General features: G+C 48.1%; 1 long non-coding RNA gene across 2 annotated transcripts in view; it reads right to left on the bottom strand.

Annotated features, from left to right (window-relative positions):
• LOC148107262 (uncharacterized) overlaps positions 1 to 8,894 on the bottom strand; it is a 66,032-nt gene extending 57,138 nt beyond the window's left edge. For both annotated transcript variants that reach the window (XR_015722750.1, XR_015722751.1), the window contains exon 1: positions 1,717 to 8,894. This is a non-coding gene — a long non-coding RNA (uncharacterized LOC148107262). The remainder of the gene's footprint in view (positions 1 to 1,716) is intronic.
• Between the last annotated feature and the right edge of the window lie 7,672 nt (positions 8,895 to 16,566).

Below are 16,566 nucleotides of genomic sequence, written 5' to 3'. Positions count from 1 at the left end.
TTCCCTCTTGTACATTCCTCACAGCACCTGCTATTACATGAAAGCGTGTGCTTCTGTCTAAAGCTTACAGTAGAAGCCATGAGAAAGGGATCTTGTTTATTTTGTTCAAGGCCGCTTGCCCTGAGACTAGAAGAACGCCTGGCAAATTCATATATTCATTCACCGTATGTTTAAAGCATCTACTAGTGCCAGGCACTGACCCGGGCAGAGATCGGGAAGCGGAAATTCCCCCTCCTCGTGGAGCTTCCATTCAAGTACCATAAAGACAATGACTATGATGGAGCGCTTTCTTTGGAGAAACTCCACAACACTGAATCCTAACAGCAACTCTGAGACAGGTAGGATTATAATCCTTGCATTACAGGCAAGGAAACCTGGACCCAAGAGGTCAAGTGACTTGCCTAAGGAGAAGGGGCAGGGTTAAGATGCGCACCCAGGGAGTCTGGCCCTAGAGCTCAGTGTCTTACTAATCTGCTAGAACGCCTCTTGCTTACATACCCACAGTATGTGTGCAATAAGTATTGTTGGAAAATGGCTGGAAGCCTACGGAGAACCAAAGGAAGACAAGGACATCATTATGGAGGTACAGGGTAGATGATGTGGGCTGAGGGGGAGGTTAAGGAGCTTCATAGAGAAAGGGACATGGCCGATTCTTGAAGGCCTGGAGTGCAAAGGGTGGGAATACAGGGAGGGTGTGAATGCAAACAACAGACACAGCAACACTTAGTGTGACTGGACCATAAGGGGGTTGGAGAGAGGGCACCAAATTCATATAGTGATGGTAAAGGGCCTCGTACGCCCTGTTAGATAGTTTGAACTTGGTCCCGAAAGTACTCAACACAGAGACCTGAGGTGGCTGAAATGGAATCGCCGAGAAGCTCAGATTTAAAAGACCACGGACAAACCAGGAGCAAAAGGTGTTAAGCCAGAACCAGAATAGAGGAGCGCCATATTCTCTTCCAACTGTGTGATTTCTTTACAGATCTCAGCACCTCTATAACTGTGGATTAAACGAAGTTCTCAAATCCCCTCTTCCACTTACGCATGACCTCAGGGACCTCAATAAGATCTAACGGCACTGAATTCATGATGACGTTCCAAGGTTTGAGATGATTACCTCATTAACCTTTTGGACACGTTTTCGAGAAGATGGCTTTTCTTCTTATCACAGAGACAGAAAACAAGCAGATCAAGATCCTTCCCCAGATGGTAGGTAAGTGGTGATCTCACAAAAGAAGGGGAGGATTGGAAGTGTCTCCAGGGCTCCAAGGAAAGCACTTAGGGAGGTGAGACTGCAACTTATATGGAAACTTTCTTCATCGGCAAGACCGGATCTGCCTGTGCTAGGACCAGGGCCTTGGCTATAGAACACCCAGCACCGTGGTGACAGCTGCTACATGCTCACTAAATGGGGGGTACCTCGATTTATGCGGTAAACCTGCACTAACGCACGATTCTGCCAACAGAAGCAACCTCTGGTTCAGAGTTTTTGTGTGGGGCGAGGACTTGCAGAACTTTCTACATCTGTCCTACTAAGGTCTTTTCCCCAAAGAACCAACTGTGTATTTTCTTTTTAAGGACCTGTCTCCAATGTCACAGCCAAGAAGAAGGTATCTTTTCCCCTCAGATGTAAAGACAGAAACCACCAAAAGAGGACATCCAAATAAAGGCCTGAACCTCAACCCTGGCGGGAGGTTCAGAACCAAGACAACTTACCACTGTGATGCAAAACCACCGGGGAGATGACAGGGTGGACCATTCTTGTGCCTATCTCACTGGAACCGGCGGCGAAGACGCAGAGGTCAGACGCGTTGCATCCTACCCGCCAGGCCAAGGAATGTGAGCCAAGAAGAACCGTCTGTAAAACAAGTACAGCTTTGAGTTCAGGTCTTAGGGATTGCACTCTGGGAGACACAGAGTCACCCCCAAACCGAAAGTGTGCTCCACACTGCCAGCAGGGAGTGCAGGCTCAAAGAGGTCAAAATCACAGGGTCGCACAAGCTGGGGAAGAATTAGGATTGCTGCGAGCAGACCTTAAACTAATGCATGGTTGGCGGTTTGGCTACCAGGTGTTCCATGATGTCTATTTCAGACCAAAGCAGGAGGATGGGGTCCTGGAGGTGGCCCAGAGGTCAGTGATCATTTGCAACTACTGACAAAAGTCCAACGTTCATGCTGCTCCCAGAACCTAAACAGAAGATGTGCATCAACCCTATTTCAACTACATTTTGCAGGACTATCTTAGCAATGCTTACTCCTCCTGGAATCTTCTTTCACATTGGAAATGTGTTCTCATTCATCAACCCCTGGATCTTCCATTTTATGGAACTGAAACAGGAGATGTGCATAAACCCTACCTCCTCCATGTCTTTTCAACTCTATGTGAGTGACTCTCTCAGTCTTTCTTCCTTCTTTCACAACTCTATTTTTAATAGCATCTTAGCAGTATTTCATTCTTAAAGAGAAATCGGTGAGGTTCAACAGGCAAATTGCATTAACACTTGTTGAAAGTAAGCCCTGATCTTTGCCATCTCTAAAGTCTCTATTTGGCTGAAATCGGCCTGGGGTCTTTTCTTGTGAAGATTTGCCTCTCACAGACACCTGAAGTCAAAACACTCATCACCACAAAATGCAAATTTAAATTTCGGAGGAGATTTAAAGGGGTTTAAATCCTAACCAGCATTTATGATACTGACCCAAGGTGCAAGCACTCGAACCACCAGCTTCTAGGGGATTCCAAGATTACTTTGGGTGGCATTCCGATAGGATTTGCCCAATCAGAAAACACTGTCAGTGTCAAAAGTGATGTCTCCAACCTAACTTGCAAGATAAATGGTTTCATAGCTGAAGGGGACCCATTTTGAGGCACAGAAATATCAGGCGTGTTTGCAGTGTGTGCTAATCCAGATGGGTGATGCCTTTCAGTTACACGGATCTGTGATTGTTTCTTAGATGAAAGAAGGCCGCAGCGATCATCGCACACTTGCTGGCTTAGCATCTACTCGTTCTTTTTTTTTCATTTATTTTTATTACGATGATATATGAGTCACCATACAGTACATCATTAGCTTCTGATGTAGTGTCCCATGATTCACTGATTGTGTATAACACCCAGTGCTCCACACAACACGTGCCCTCCTGAATACCCTTCACCCGGCTAGCCCATCCCCCCACCCCCTTCCTCTCTAAAACCCTCAGTTTGTTTCCCTGGGTCCAGAGTCTCTCATGGTTCCTCTCTCCCTCTGTTATCCGTCCCCCTTCCTCTTTCCCTTCCTTCTCCTAATGATCTCCCTGCTACTCCTTGTGTTCCACAAATAAGGGAAACCATGTAATTGTCTTTCTCTGCTTGACTGACTTCACATAGCATCTATTCTAACTAAGCTCAGCAAGAACAGTAATGGACCGTATACATTTGTAAACCTTGCTTTGCCAGAACTTTTCGTAAGGAATCTTCTAGATTGAACTGGCAATCGTGTCTTGAGGCCAGAGGCCAAGCCAAATACTCACCACAGACTTGCCTGCAGTACCTGTAGATTCGGGTCAATTCTTCTTTTTGAGATCCCCAAACTATCCTGAGGTTCCGATACCTGCCGGGAAGTAACCCTCTTTACTCATCTGGCAAGGCTCCTGAGAACTCTGTAAGCAAGGTTATCAGGCCAATATGTCCAAGGGGCTCCATCAAGTCAACCTGATATCCTTCAACTTGTCTGGTCATATCAGGGTCTATATGCATGTCTCTCTCTCTCCAACAGGACACTTCATTCAACGCCTTGGTAAAATAACTAAAGTTTCCAGGAGTGACCTGTTGCAAGGAAAACAGACTTGTGTTGAACTTTGGCAAATAATCAAACTTACCTTGAAAGAAGGAATACTCACTGAGAGCTGCTGAATTCTGGAGGATTCGGGTAGGGAGAAAAGTGAAATGTTTCCACTTGTTCACAAAAACATATTTTATCCGATCTCCCTATATCATGCATATTTTAACATAAAGTTTCCTTAAATCTGGAAGAACACATATTAAAGAACCAGCAATGTTTCAAACAAGAGTCACAAAACTATCATCATCGTCCTCAACTCTTTCTGCCCCATAGTATTAATTCTTGTTCTGTTTGAATGCAACAAAACCGGCTCCATTAGTTCTGGAAATTCTTACCCAGTTGAGTTTTAGGATTTTAAAGAGCACAACTTATAGTTGTCAAAAATTCCTTTCATGAATCTCCTTGAGGATGAAACACATTCGACAAGGGCATAAATGACACAAGAATCACAAATGTACATGGTTCAAGATCTGATGAGAGCTCATTACAACGCACTTGACAAGGAAATCCCGTTACTTCTGTGACACAGAACATTTCCATAATTAGCACAGCGAGTGAGGACCTTATACTGAGACATATTAAAGCTTGAGGAATTCACATAATTCCTACAACAATTATAACATTTACCCATACAACAGAACCCATGGTTTCCCAATCATTTATTTCACAATGCTTCCCAAGTGACTTAACATACCAAAGAAGCCTAAGTAGTAAAATGAAAAGAACAGAAAAGCAAAGTCTCCACTTACAATTTAAATCCCAGGCAATTTGTTTAAAAATTCAGAATGGTTTAAAGCATAGGCCTAAATAGATATATGGATCATGACAAAACTCACTACTTAAACTGAACCAAGGAGGCCAAAAGACATTTTAGGGAAGATTGTGCAGTCTTTAGCAAAACTTAGCTTCTTTCAAACTGAGACATTTCAGTCCTCTTAAGTCATCAAAAACCTGATAAAGACAAAACATAGAAACTTTGCTTTTCTGCAAAGGTAAAGAAAACACATAATAATAATAGTAATAACATCTTTGTTTACAACTCCCTCTTTTTAATCTTTCATCTTTTTTTTTTTTTACGATATGGTAGTCACCATACCGTACATCATTCACTTTTGATGTAGTGTCCCATGATTCATTGTTTGCATATAACAACCAGTGCTCCATGCAATACCTGCCCTTCTTAACACCCTTCACCGGTCTAACCCATTTCCCCACCGCCCTCCCCTCTACAACCCTCCTTTGCTTCCCTGGGTCCATGGTCTTTCACTTATTTGTGGAACATAAGGAATAGCAGGGAGATCCTTAGGAGAAGGAAGGGAAAAATGAAGGGGGGGGCACCAGAGGGGGAGATGAACCATGAGAGACTATGGACTCCGGGATACAACTCTTTCACATCAAGAGCAGACCAACAATCCAGGAAAATTTTGTCCTTTTAACAGAGAGAAAAAAAGCAAAATTTCAGACTTATACCATTGTACCTATAAAATCCATTCATTTCAATCTTAGTCCTGACCATAAATAAAAGTTTTTTCCGAAGTTGCGCTTCACAAACTTCCTACACCTTTCTTTTTCATTCAGATTTTGTCCTGAGACTTTTCTCTCTGAATAAACAGTCTTTATTTAGTACAAAATAACAAAATTGCTTTTTTTCTTTCCTGAACAAAAATGGATTCTCATTCCTTATAGTGCCCTTATAAAAATACAACTTAACCTTTCTTGCATACACAGTTGCTTCCCCTATCATTTCCAGCAATCTCAATGTACACTTAGCAGAATTTTAACTTTTACAAACCTTTGCCTCCACTGAAAACTAAGCAGTAACCAATCCCGAACTGTTATACCAGAATTCTTTAGATTGGCATTGTATTATTAAAATAACATATTAAAGGGGAACAATGAAGCAAAGAGAGAGTCCAGAAGGACAAAGATCAGAAAGGAAGGGAGCCAATATACAGAAACAGGGACTTTACAAGCAATACAATGGCAGTAAATTCACAGCTCTCAGTAGTTACTCTGAATGTAAATAGGCTCAATGGCCCAATCCAAAGACAGGAGCCTATCAGATTAGATGAAAGGCAAGACCCATCAACATGCTTTCTTTTTTTTTTTTTAAATGATGATATTTTTTATTATATTATGTTAGTCACCATACAGTACACCCCTAGTTTTTGATGTAATGTTCCAGGATTCATTACTTGCCTATAACACCCAGTGCACCATGCAATACAGGCTCCTCCTGTGGACTGGGCTGTGGTTTGCCAAGCCCTGATCTCCATCAGAGACCTCACCGGCCCCACCTTGCAGGTGTTCCCAGGCCTGCTCGCTCACTGCAAGACCCAGTGACCTGCCTGGGATGTTCCTGGAAACCTCTGCCCCTTAAATTCTCAGATTGTGATCGTAGCGTAAACCAAATCGGACAATGTGCTGTGCTCCGGATTTCAAAATGTTTTCTCAGAAGAGCCATTTTTATCATTCTCTGTCCCCATCAACCCCATATTTTGTAAGATCTTATCCACTTAGATTCAGAGTCACTCAAAGGCAACAGCAAATTCACAAACCACATTTAGTGGTGCTTGTTCTGGGCATCATGAGAGACAGTCATCAGCAGAGACTACTCAGGAGGCCAGGACAAGTACACATGATGGGGGGTTGGGAGGGAGAAGACGAACAGGGCAGGGGGAGAACGGGCTTCGGTCCCTGTGTTTTCATGTCACAGGTTAGATACGCAAATATTTCCAAAACCTCATTACTAATTTAAAACAAAAACAAAGACAAAAAATGTAGGACGCTTTCCAGCACTACGGAACTCTAAACAGATGATGGGACTGACCCAAGGTACAATTTCTTAGCTAAAAGGGCCTAGGTTGTTCCAGAACAAAATGTTGACCACAGTTCTCTTTCAGGGTGAGGGCTCTGAACCAGCGTAGTGGATTTTGATTTGGACGGTGGTACATTTACCTAAAAGCCTACGAGCAGGAAGCGGTTGGCAGTGAAGTCTTGGCGTGGTTGGTGTGCGGCAGTCTGGACTTCTTTGTCTAAGCAGGTGCCGGGGCCCTCCACCTCTGGTTTTTCTGTGGACGTCTGGGTGGACAGGCCCCCACTGGAGGGACCAGTTCTGGCTTGAGGTGTCCTGAGCTGATTGTGCTGGGGACAACAGGAGTCTGCAGACGGCTTCCCCGCCCACTTCTCACTTACACCTCAAAACAGCTTAGTGTGGTATTATAAATAATTAACAAATTGGAAAGCAGCAGCAATCCTCCCAAGACGACACGGCTAGGTCACAGCCCACCCGCTTCAATTCACGTCTGTGACCAGCGCCCAGGGTGCCCGGAGAGGATAGGCACTGGGGAGGGGGGCAGTCAGCCTTGATGCCCTGGCATCATTTTCCTCTTCTGTTTGAGAAGATACACTGTGTGCGTGGTGACAAATTCAGACCGTGCCAAGGCTGGAGGTAACCAATGTTACCGAGTTCTTGTCCATCGTTCCAGAGGTGGTCTTTACACATCCTGAGTGTGTGTGTGTATGTGTGCATTTACACACATGTGTGCACACACTGGACAGAGCACCCTTCTTTTTCCTCCTAAGGGCATAACTTGAGGCTTGCTCTGTGCCTACTGATGTTACTTCAGCTCACACGTTCAAACAGCTGTGTAGGTTCCAGCGTGTGGACACGGCAGATTTCATTTCCTGTCTCGGGGGGACTGGGGACATCCGTGCTACAGGTGGCACTGGGCCAGAAGGGCCTTGTGTCCAGGCCCACGCGGGAGCCGCGTGGCCCTACTGAGGTGGATGATGAACCTCTCTAGCAGACATGTCCATGGAGGCCTTCTGAGGGGCTTGTTTGGGTCTCTGTCTGGCTTCTGTCACACCTCATCTCTGGAGCAGCCAGTCCCTAATCTTTTGGCCCTGAACGTTCTTGGAAAAAATGTTCCCTAAGACAGAGGGAGCACAGGACTCCCAGCTGTAGGCTCTGGGCTTCGCCCAGCGGAATGTGATTTTGTTCTTGGGCTCTCCTTAGGGACCCCAATGGGCCCCCCAAGTCATCAGGGTGATTATGACGTCCGCTGGATGTCTCAAAAATATGCATTTTTTACCTGGCTCCCATTCAACTCCATAACGTAGTGGTTTGCTCAATGACTGTAGAGTATGGTCTCATCTGAGGAGAAGCAGGACATTTTAAGACCGCAGAGCCCAAAATTAACAGCCTGGAATTTTGGCCCATGCTCTCTGTTGACTGACTTAAGCCATTACACGGAAAGACGCTTTGGCAAATCCTGAACTACTTGTACAAGAGAAGCCACAGACATGATCAGACCATTTAACAAGAGGCATCTGGCCAACCGAACATTTTAGGAAATGGTCTCTACCATTAGTAGGATTGCAAACCCTTCCACACAACCCAAACACAGTGACTGAGAACAGTTCCACCTCGACACAGAACCAAACCCTTAAAACCCACTACGAACATCACAGAAGCTGGCAACCACTGCATCAAATTACGGTTTTCTGGGTTAACACGCTGAGGCCTTGTCACCAACCTCCAAACCTCTTCTCGCTTTGCCTTTTCATGGTGCTGTGGGGCTTGGTGCCTGAGGTAAGAACCAGGGTGAACAGAGCCTGGGCAGAATCACCTCAGATGCTCAGGAGGTGGAGGCCAAGGGGTCAAGGGTCAGCTCAGGCCCTCTGGCTTCTCTCTCCTACAGGCAGACGTCCCGTAAGGTGCACTGGCGGGGCTGACAGGGGACGCCCCGGCCTGCTGGTCGGGGTCAGAGCTGCGGCTGTGAGCAGGAGGGCCAACAAGCTGGAAGGTGAGTGGGCAGGAAGGCCCTGGCTCGGAGTGCTCATGGGCATGAGTCAACACCAAATACTCTGGCAGGGTGCACGTAGCAATGCTGACCTCCAGAGCTGGGCCCCCAACAGGCTGTGGCCATTTAGAATCAGTTTATGATTTTCAATGAGTTTTTTCTTTTTTTTTTTCCCCCCAAATACCTCAATTTACAAAAAGCACACATTGGGCTTCCATCCATAGCTGACAGCAAATAAGCGACTGCCTTGGTTGGAGAATCTTTTCTGGAACGACGCACCGTTTGTCTTCTCCATAAGCCCTGTGCCACCATCTTTCTGCTGAGCCCAGGCAGCAGTGTGGGTGCTACTCCCCGGCCTGAGGGCTCTAACCCGGGCTGGGCTCCTGAAGCCTCTGCAGCCCCACAAGCTGGACCCTTTTGGGATGCCACACTGCCATCCCTCAGAGCTCAGTCCCTAGAGCGAGGAGGGTCACCCCCCTGCCCTCAGGTGCAAGAAGCAGGGTTCTCCGCCGCATGGAGGTTTAGGGTCTCAGGCTAACCTATGCCAATGGAACTCATGCACAGAACCACCGGAGCTTGCCCCGTTCGCAGGAACAGTTTGGGAAACTGACAAAAAAACAGGCGATCTCTCAGAAGGCAAGCAGAGATGCTTCCAGCTTGCCCGTCTGCAGCTGGAGACTCACGCTGCCAGGAGGCAGCAGCCACACCACCCCCGGGGCCTAGGCTGGGCACTTGTGGCCTGGCAAGCTGCCATGTAGTGTGTGGCCTTGAGGAGAGATGATGCCGCAGAGGCGGTGAGGGCGCAGGTGTGCAGGGAAAGGCAGCCAATGCGTGAACGACCCCTCTGCATAATCTTGGCCAGGGGACGCAGCTCTGCTCAGAGGCGCTTTTGCAAGGGTTGCGCCAGAGGCTCAAGCCCCCAAGAGGGGCTCAGGTCCCCATTATCCTGTGGATGGGGTACCAGTGAAGGAGAAGAGGACCCAGAGCCCCAGGTTCCTTCAGTGGAATCCTAACTGGTAGAGACGTAGGGCCCCACCGTTTCTGTGCCCACTGATGTTCACTCTGGGCCTTCTGAGGCTGGGCGCTGTAGGACTCAGGGTGCAGGAATCCCCCAGTGTGTTGTGTTCCTCTCCTGCCCCTTCCCTGACCCCAGTGCTGTCCTCAAGGAGTAAGGAACTGCATTCAGGACTCCGAGGCTGGGACTCTCACCCATGCTGCTTTTCCAGCCTGGGGCAGTTCACCTGGCTGGTGAGCCGAGTCTCATTGCCAGGCAGCGGGCATGAACATGGCGCTCTGCGCGGTGACCACATTGTGCAGGTGTGGCCTTGCCTCCCTATGTGCCACTACCTTGTACCTGTACCGGGCTTGCCTGCCCACGGCCTGCTGCTTCCACAAGTTGTAGTAAGTAGGGTGAGGAGTAGTGGCGCCTGGAGCTTAGCAGCCTCGACGACAAGCACCTCCATGGGCACACTAGCCGGGCTCTCACCAGTGATGTCGTACGCCATCCGGATGAGCTCATAGTGCCGCTATTTCTTCACACCTACAGGTGGAAGGAAACAGGGGTCAGCTGGCCCAGGACCACCTCCCTCTCTTGGAACCACACCGAGGGGCTGCGGGGCAGGCCGTGGGTGTCACCAGAGGGTCGCTGGAACGTTCTCCTCCTCCTTCCCTGACCCCAACGTAACAGCCACCCTGCGCTGCAGTGCACCCCTCCCACTCTCCGCTCACGGGAAAGGTGGCAGCAGGCCACCTATAAGGCCACCTTAACTAACACTTCAATAAAAATCTGAAAAGAAATAACAAAGAAAAACCTTACGGACAATACATTTAGAGCAACGTCTCTTTACTGAAAAAACCCACGTAATAAGCAGACTGCCCAGTTCAGACCCACGTTGGCCAAGCGTCCACTGCAATACTGGAAATCCTAGCCAGAGCAATTACACAAGAAAACTAAATCAATAAAAGGCATCCAAACTGGAAACCAAGAAGTGAAGGTCACTCTTTTCAGATGACATGATATTATATGTAGAAAACCCTAAACACAACCACAAAAAAAAAACTATTGAACAAATTCAGTAAAGTGGCAGGGTATAAAATGCATAAAAATCTGTGCTCCCTCGTTTCAAACTCTATTACAAAGCTCTACTGATTGCTGGCATATTGGCATCAAAGCAGACACACAGATCAACAGAACAGAAGACAGAGCCCAGAAGTAAACCCACACTTCTACGGTCCAGTACTTTATGACCAAGGAGCCAAGAATATGCAAGGGGGAAAGGACAGTCCCTTTACTAAGCGGGGCTGGAAAAACTGAACAGACCCATGCAAAAGAATGAATCCGTACCACTATCTTACACTCGACACAAACATTAACTCAAAATGAATTCAAGACCTGAAACCTTACAACTCTTAGCAGGAAACATAGGGACAAAGCTGCCCTACGTACTACTCAGGTGTGATTTTTTTTTTTTTTTTGGATCATGTTCCAAAAGCCAAGGCAGTAAAAGCAAAAGTAAATAAGCGAAGCTACAAGAAACTAAAAAACTCCTGCCCAACCATGAAAATCACCAACTAAATAAAGAGGCAACCTACCGCCTGGGAGAAAAGACTTGCTACTCATAAATCTCATAAAATGTGACTTTCCAATATATAGAATGAATTCCTACAACTCAATCACAACAACAACAAAAAACAAAGTGGAAGGATTTTCCAAACGGACATTATGCAGAGCAGACACAGAGACGTCAACAGTTCCGTGCAAAGATGCTCCACATCAATAATCATCAGGGAAATGCAAATCGAAACAACACTGAGGTATCGCCTCACGCTGCTTAGAAGGTTCAGTATCAAAAAGACAGAAATAACAAACGTTAGCTAAGATGTGAAGGAAAGGGATCCCTGGTGCACTGTTGGTGGGTACAGAAGTAGGTGCACACGCTGTGGAAAACCGTATGCAGCCTCCGCAAACAAAAGAAAAATTAAAAAGAGAACTATCCTACAATCCAGTAACTTCTCTTCTTAGCTTTTAACGGAACAAAATGAAAACACCTATTTGAAAACATATTTATACCTGCATCTTCATTGCAGCATTAACCATATGTAACTAATTTAACATATAAAGCATCATATTGAAGTATACAATATATAAAACATCTATAAAATAAATTATAATACAAAACTGTATATACATAACTTAGAGGACCCAAGAGAGAAGAATAACCTACAAGACCATGTCCGTGGAGAAACAGATCCAGAAAGAGCCCCTTCCAACCCAACCCATCTCCCCACCACCCAAGCAACAGCCTTTCCTGCTGTGGCCACCGCTGAACATACGGCCCATGCCCTCTCCCATCTCTGCCTAGGACCATACGGCTGCTGCCCTCGCCACCCATGACAACTCACAATCCTCGCCCTCACCGCCGCCTGGGACTCAGAGCCCTAACCAACCATGCCATCCTCTTCCCCGCCAGGGAACCCACGACTCCACGGCCCTTGACGTCACTGCACACCTACAATGCAGGTGCCGCTGCCACCAGGGCCCCTGACCTCACTGACGCGCAACCACCGTCGCCACGGAAATCAACACCCGCGCCACAGCACGACCACGGAACTCCCCGCCGCTGCCCTCACCACCCTCACCGCCCCTTGCGTCGCAGCCCATGCCACTTGGGAACTCACCGTCGCCCTCGTTGCCGCTGCCTCCACAGCCGCCGCAGCCGCCTCCAGCGCCGAGGCCGAATCTGTGGATGCCGCCTCCAGCGATGCCTCTAGCGACGCCACCTTCAATGCCGGAGGCGGCGCACCACTGACGTCAAAGGGAGGCGCCGCCGCCAGCGCCGCCGAGGCTGGGGCTGCCTCCAACACCGAGACCTCTTCAGTCGACGCCCCTCCAATACAGCAGCCTCTGCTGCCTCCAGGGACGCCGCCGCTCTCGCTGACTCCCTCGAAGCCCAGGACACCTCCAATGCTGCCGCCGATGACACGATCAACGCTGCCGAAGACTCCACCGCTGCCAACACGTCCGCACTGGAGTCCGCGCAGCACCGAAGTGAGAAGCGACCAGCCTGCGGGGCTCCGCCCCCAGCCTGCGGGGCTCCGCCCCCAGCCTGCGGGGCTCCGCCCCCAGCCTGCGGGGCTCCGCCCCCAGCCTGCGGGGCTCCGCCCCCAGCCTGCGGGGCTCCGCCCCCAGCCTGCGGGGCTCCGCCCCCAGCCTGGGGGGCTTCCATAGTCGCCCCTGCTGCTTCCTGTGCCAGGGGCACTGCCTCCAGAAACAGCGGTGCCCCGGGAGCTTCCAGCAGGGGCGCTGCAGCGGGCACCTCTGGCAGGCACGCTGCATCTTGTGGTCGCCCCTGCTGCCTCCAGCGAGAAGGGCGCCTCCTCCACTGCGGCGGGCACCGGTCCCAGGAAGGATGCTGATGCACGAGCCGCCTCCAGTAAGAGCAAAGCCTCCTGCAGCTCCTGCAAGGGAGCCGCCTCCATTGTTGTCTCAGTGGTCGCTGTAGGCCTCCAGCCCAGTGGGCACTGCCGCTGGTGCCTGCAGCAGGGGCGCTGCATCCGTGGACGACCCTGCTGTCTCCAGTGGGGGGGGGGGGACTCGGACCCACCTCCAGCAGGGGGGCACTCCCTGCATGTCCCTGCTCCCTTCACTACTGCGGAGGCCGACTCCAGCCTGCAGGTGCTGCCTCTTGCATGTGGGCTCCGCCTCCAGCAAGTCGCCGCCACCACTTTTAACTCTCATTTTAAGTTGCAAACAGTCTCAACTCAGCCGACAATGAACAGTATGAAAATGCCTTTTTTTCTTTCCTAACCAAGCTGTGGTTAAATATGTGAAGAGATTGTTGATTTTCTTTTTCCATGCTTATTTCCCCTTCACTACAAAATGCCATTTTCACATTCCTGGTAAAAGCCTGGAGAGGGACCAGAGGTAGGGATACAAGAAAGTTCTTTATTGACTGCTATTTTTCATTCTGATTTGTGATCTCAGGGCCTGACCAAAATGTAAATCTGTCTCCCCTAAGGTCTTCAGAGAACTTAACAATACTGTTGCTCTTTTCACTGTTACTCCCCTAGAACAGGATGTATGCGGTTTTTCTATCTATTTGTTGGTGATTGTCCCTCAGGATCACATGATCCCCAGTCAAGCTCGACCTAAGTGATTCCCACGTAGTGCCTTCCTCTCTCCCGGAGGTTGTCTTTGGACCCTAGGAACCTCTAAGGCAAACTTTACCTTACATTCAGCGGAAGTTCAGTTACTTCACAACAAAGTCTTGTGCCCCTCCCCCCTTCTATCTGTGTATCTTTCCTGCTGTCTGAGGAAACAGGCTCTTGCCTTCAGGCTCCTCAGCCGTATGTCAGATGCGAGTATGCCCCCCAAAATCCAAAGGATATATATTCAGCTCTTCTATTGATCCCGCGGAAACCCAACCTCTTATCTTGGAGACAAGAGCATCCTACCCATTCCCCTTGCTTTTGTTGGAAGGTTGGATAGGCAAGTATTAATGAACATAAAGAGGATTCAGACAATCCTCTTTACAAATTCTATTTCCCCTTAGTTTCAGGGTGAAGGATCCCCCTCCTCTGGGCTCTCCGACGATCTTACGTCCTAAGTGTGTTAGTTTAACAAGTATTGCATGGACTTTCATTCCCCCCATCCCTGGAGATAAACCAGACCATCAATGATTTCATTTAATTTCAAATCCCCGTATCGACTTTCAATAAAGTTCTACAATTCTGACACCAGTTGCAATGTGTTTCTTCCACGTGACAAGCAAGTCTTTGACACCACCCGCATGTCCTTTTCTGACACGACCTATCTGGAGATAGTGTCAGCTTGCACAGCTCAGTCCCACCACACTGGACCCCCAGCACCCTTCAGATGCCCATCACAAGTCCAGTTTGCCACCTGTGCTTGACTAGCCACAGATGGAAGGTTCCAACCACTGCCTCCTTAGGCTCAATTAATTTGTTACAGTGGCTCACAAAATTCAGACAAACATTTCACTTACAAATCTACCGGTTTATTATAAAAGGATACAACTCAGGAAGAGTAAGAGAGAAGATCTGCGTAGGGCCAAGTACGGGGAAAGGGGTATGGATCGAGTTTCCATGCCCCGTTCCAGAGCGCCACTCTCCCAGCACCTCCAATGTTCACCAACCCAGAAGCTCTCAGAACCCGTCCTTCAGGGTATTTGTGGAGGCTTCATCACATGGGCATGATTTTATGATTTCATGACAATCATTGTTCTCCAGCCCCTCTCCCCTCCCAGGAGGTGGAGGGCGGGCCTGAAAGTTCCCACCCAATAATCAAGTGGTTGGTTCCACTGGCAGGCAACCAGCCCCCTCCTCAGTCCCAAAGTCTCTCATTAACACAGCAAACAAAAGATACCCCATCACCCTCCACACTTAGGAATTCCAAGGGCTTTAAGGAGCTTTGCTGCAGAAACGGGGTAAGATCACATCTATATTATAAATCACAACACCGCAAGTTCATGACTCAGTGCTGGACAGTAATACAGCATGGATACTTAAATGATAGGTTCATTTTTATGTTGATAACCGAAAAGGAGCTTCTCAAAGAGCAAATGTTTAAAATTCATCAAATGAAATGACTTTCTGAAAACCAAAATCTTTTACTAAAGTTTTTTCCATTTACAGAACAGTTTCTGCAGCTCTGAACCTAATTCTTACCAAAAAGGGGATTAATAAATGTTGGGATCTGGGGGGAAAAGTGACCTCCTAATGTTAGAGCTCAGGGATAGCACTGGAAGGAAGATGAGTCAATGCTCAGGATGTATTCCTTGGCCTAGACTTCAGGAAGGCAGAATATACAAGGAGAAAAGAAAACAGACAGGTAGAAGAGTCTCTCAGAGCCTGCATTTGCAAACGGGAAGGCCCTTTCCTACATGGATTCCTTGGTTTCATCAACAAGTATTTATCAAGTGTCCAACTAATCAGCAGCGAGGATATTTATAAACAATTACACGATGGAGTCCCTCTTTTCGGACGTTCCTAGTCTAGTGGGGAAGACAGACATTCCAAGAGCCCTTTGGAGAAAATGGGGAGGCTCTATTAACCAGCAGAGCTTCTTTTTCCCTCGGGAATTCTGGGCCCTTGGCTGAAATCCTCACCTGGATCCTCTGTGTGGTTGGCCCATCCTCACTTAATACTGCTCCTCCATCCCTAGCCTCAATCCCACTTCCCTCTTGTACATTCCTCACAGCACCTGCTATTACATGAAAGCGTGTGCTTCTGTCTAAAGCTTACAGTAGAAGCCATGAGAAAGGGATCTTGTTTATTTTGTTCAAGGCCGCTTGCCCTGAGACTAGAAGAACGCCTGGCAAATTCATATATTCATTCACCGTATGTTTAAAGCATCTACTAGTGCCAGGCACTGACCCGGGCAGAGATCGGGAAGCGGAAATTCCCCCTCCTCGTGGAGCTTCCATTCAAGTACCATAAAGACAATGACTATGATGGAGCGCTTTCTTTGGAGAAACTCCACAACACTGAATCCTAACAGCAACTCTGAGACAGGTAGGATTATAATCCTTGCATTACAGGCAAGGAAACCTGGACCCAAGAGGTCAAGTGACTTGCCTAAGGAGAAGGGGCAGGGTTAAGATGCGCACCCAGGGAGTCTGGCCCTAGAGCTCAGTGTCTTACTAATCTGCTAGAACGCCTCTTGCTTACATACCCACAGTATGTGTGCAATAAGTATTGTTGGAAAATGGCTGGAAGCCTACGGAGAACCAAAGGAAGACAAGGACATCATTATGGAGGTACAGGGTAGATGATGTGGGCTGAGGGGGAGGTTAAGGAGCTTCATAGAGAAAGGGACATGGCCGATTCTTGAAGGCCTGGAGTGCAAAGTGTGGGAATACAGGGAGGGTGTGAATGCAAACAACAGACACAGCAACACTTAGTGTGACTGGACCATAAGGGGG

The sequence above is a fragment of the Ursus americanus genome, chromosome 33 (assembly GCF_024610735.1).
Source record: "Ursus americanus isolate L20-20 chromosome 33, mUrsAme1.1.p, whole genome shotgun sequence".
In the NCBI taxonomy this organism is placed as follows: Eukaryota; Metazoa; Chordata; class Mammalia; order Carnivora; family Ursidae; genus Ursus; species Ursus americanus.
The sequence above is the reverse complement of the archived record's forward strand: the minus strand, read 5'-3'. Positions and strand labels throughout refer to the sequence as shown.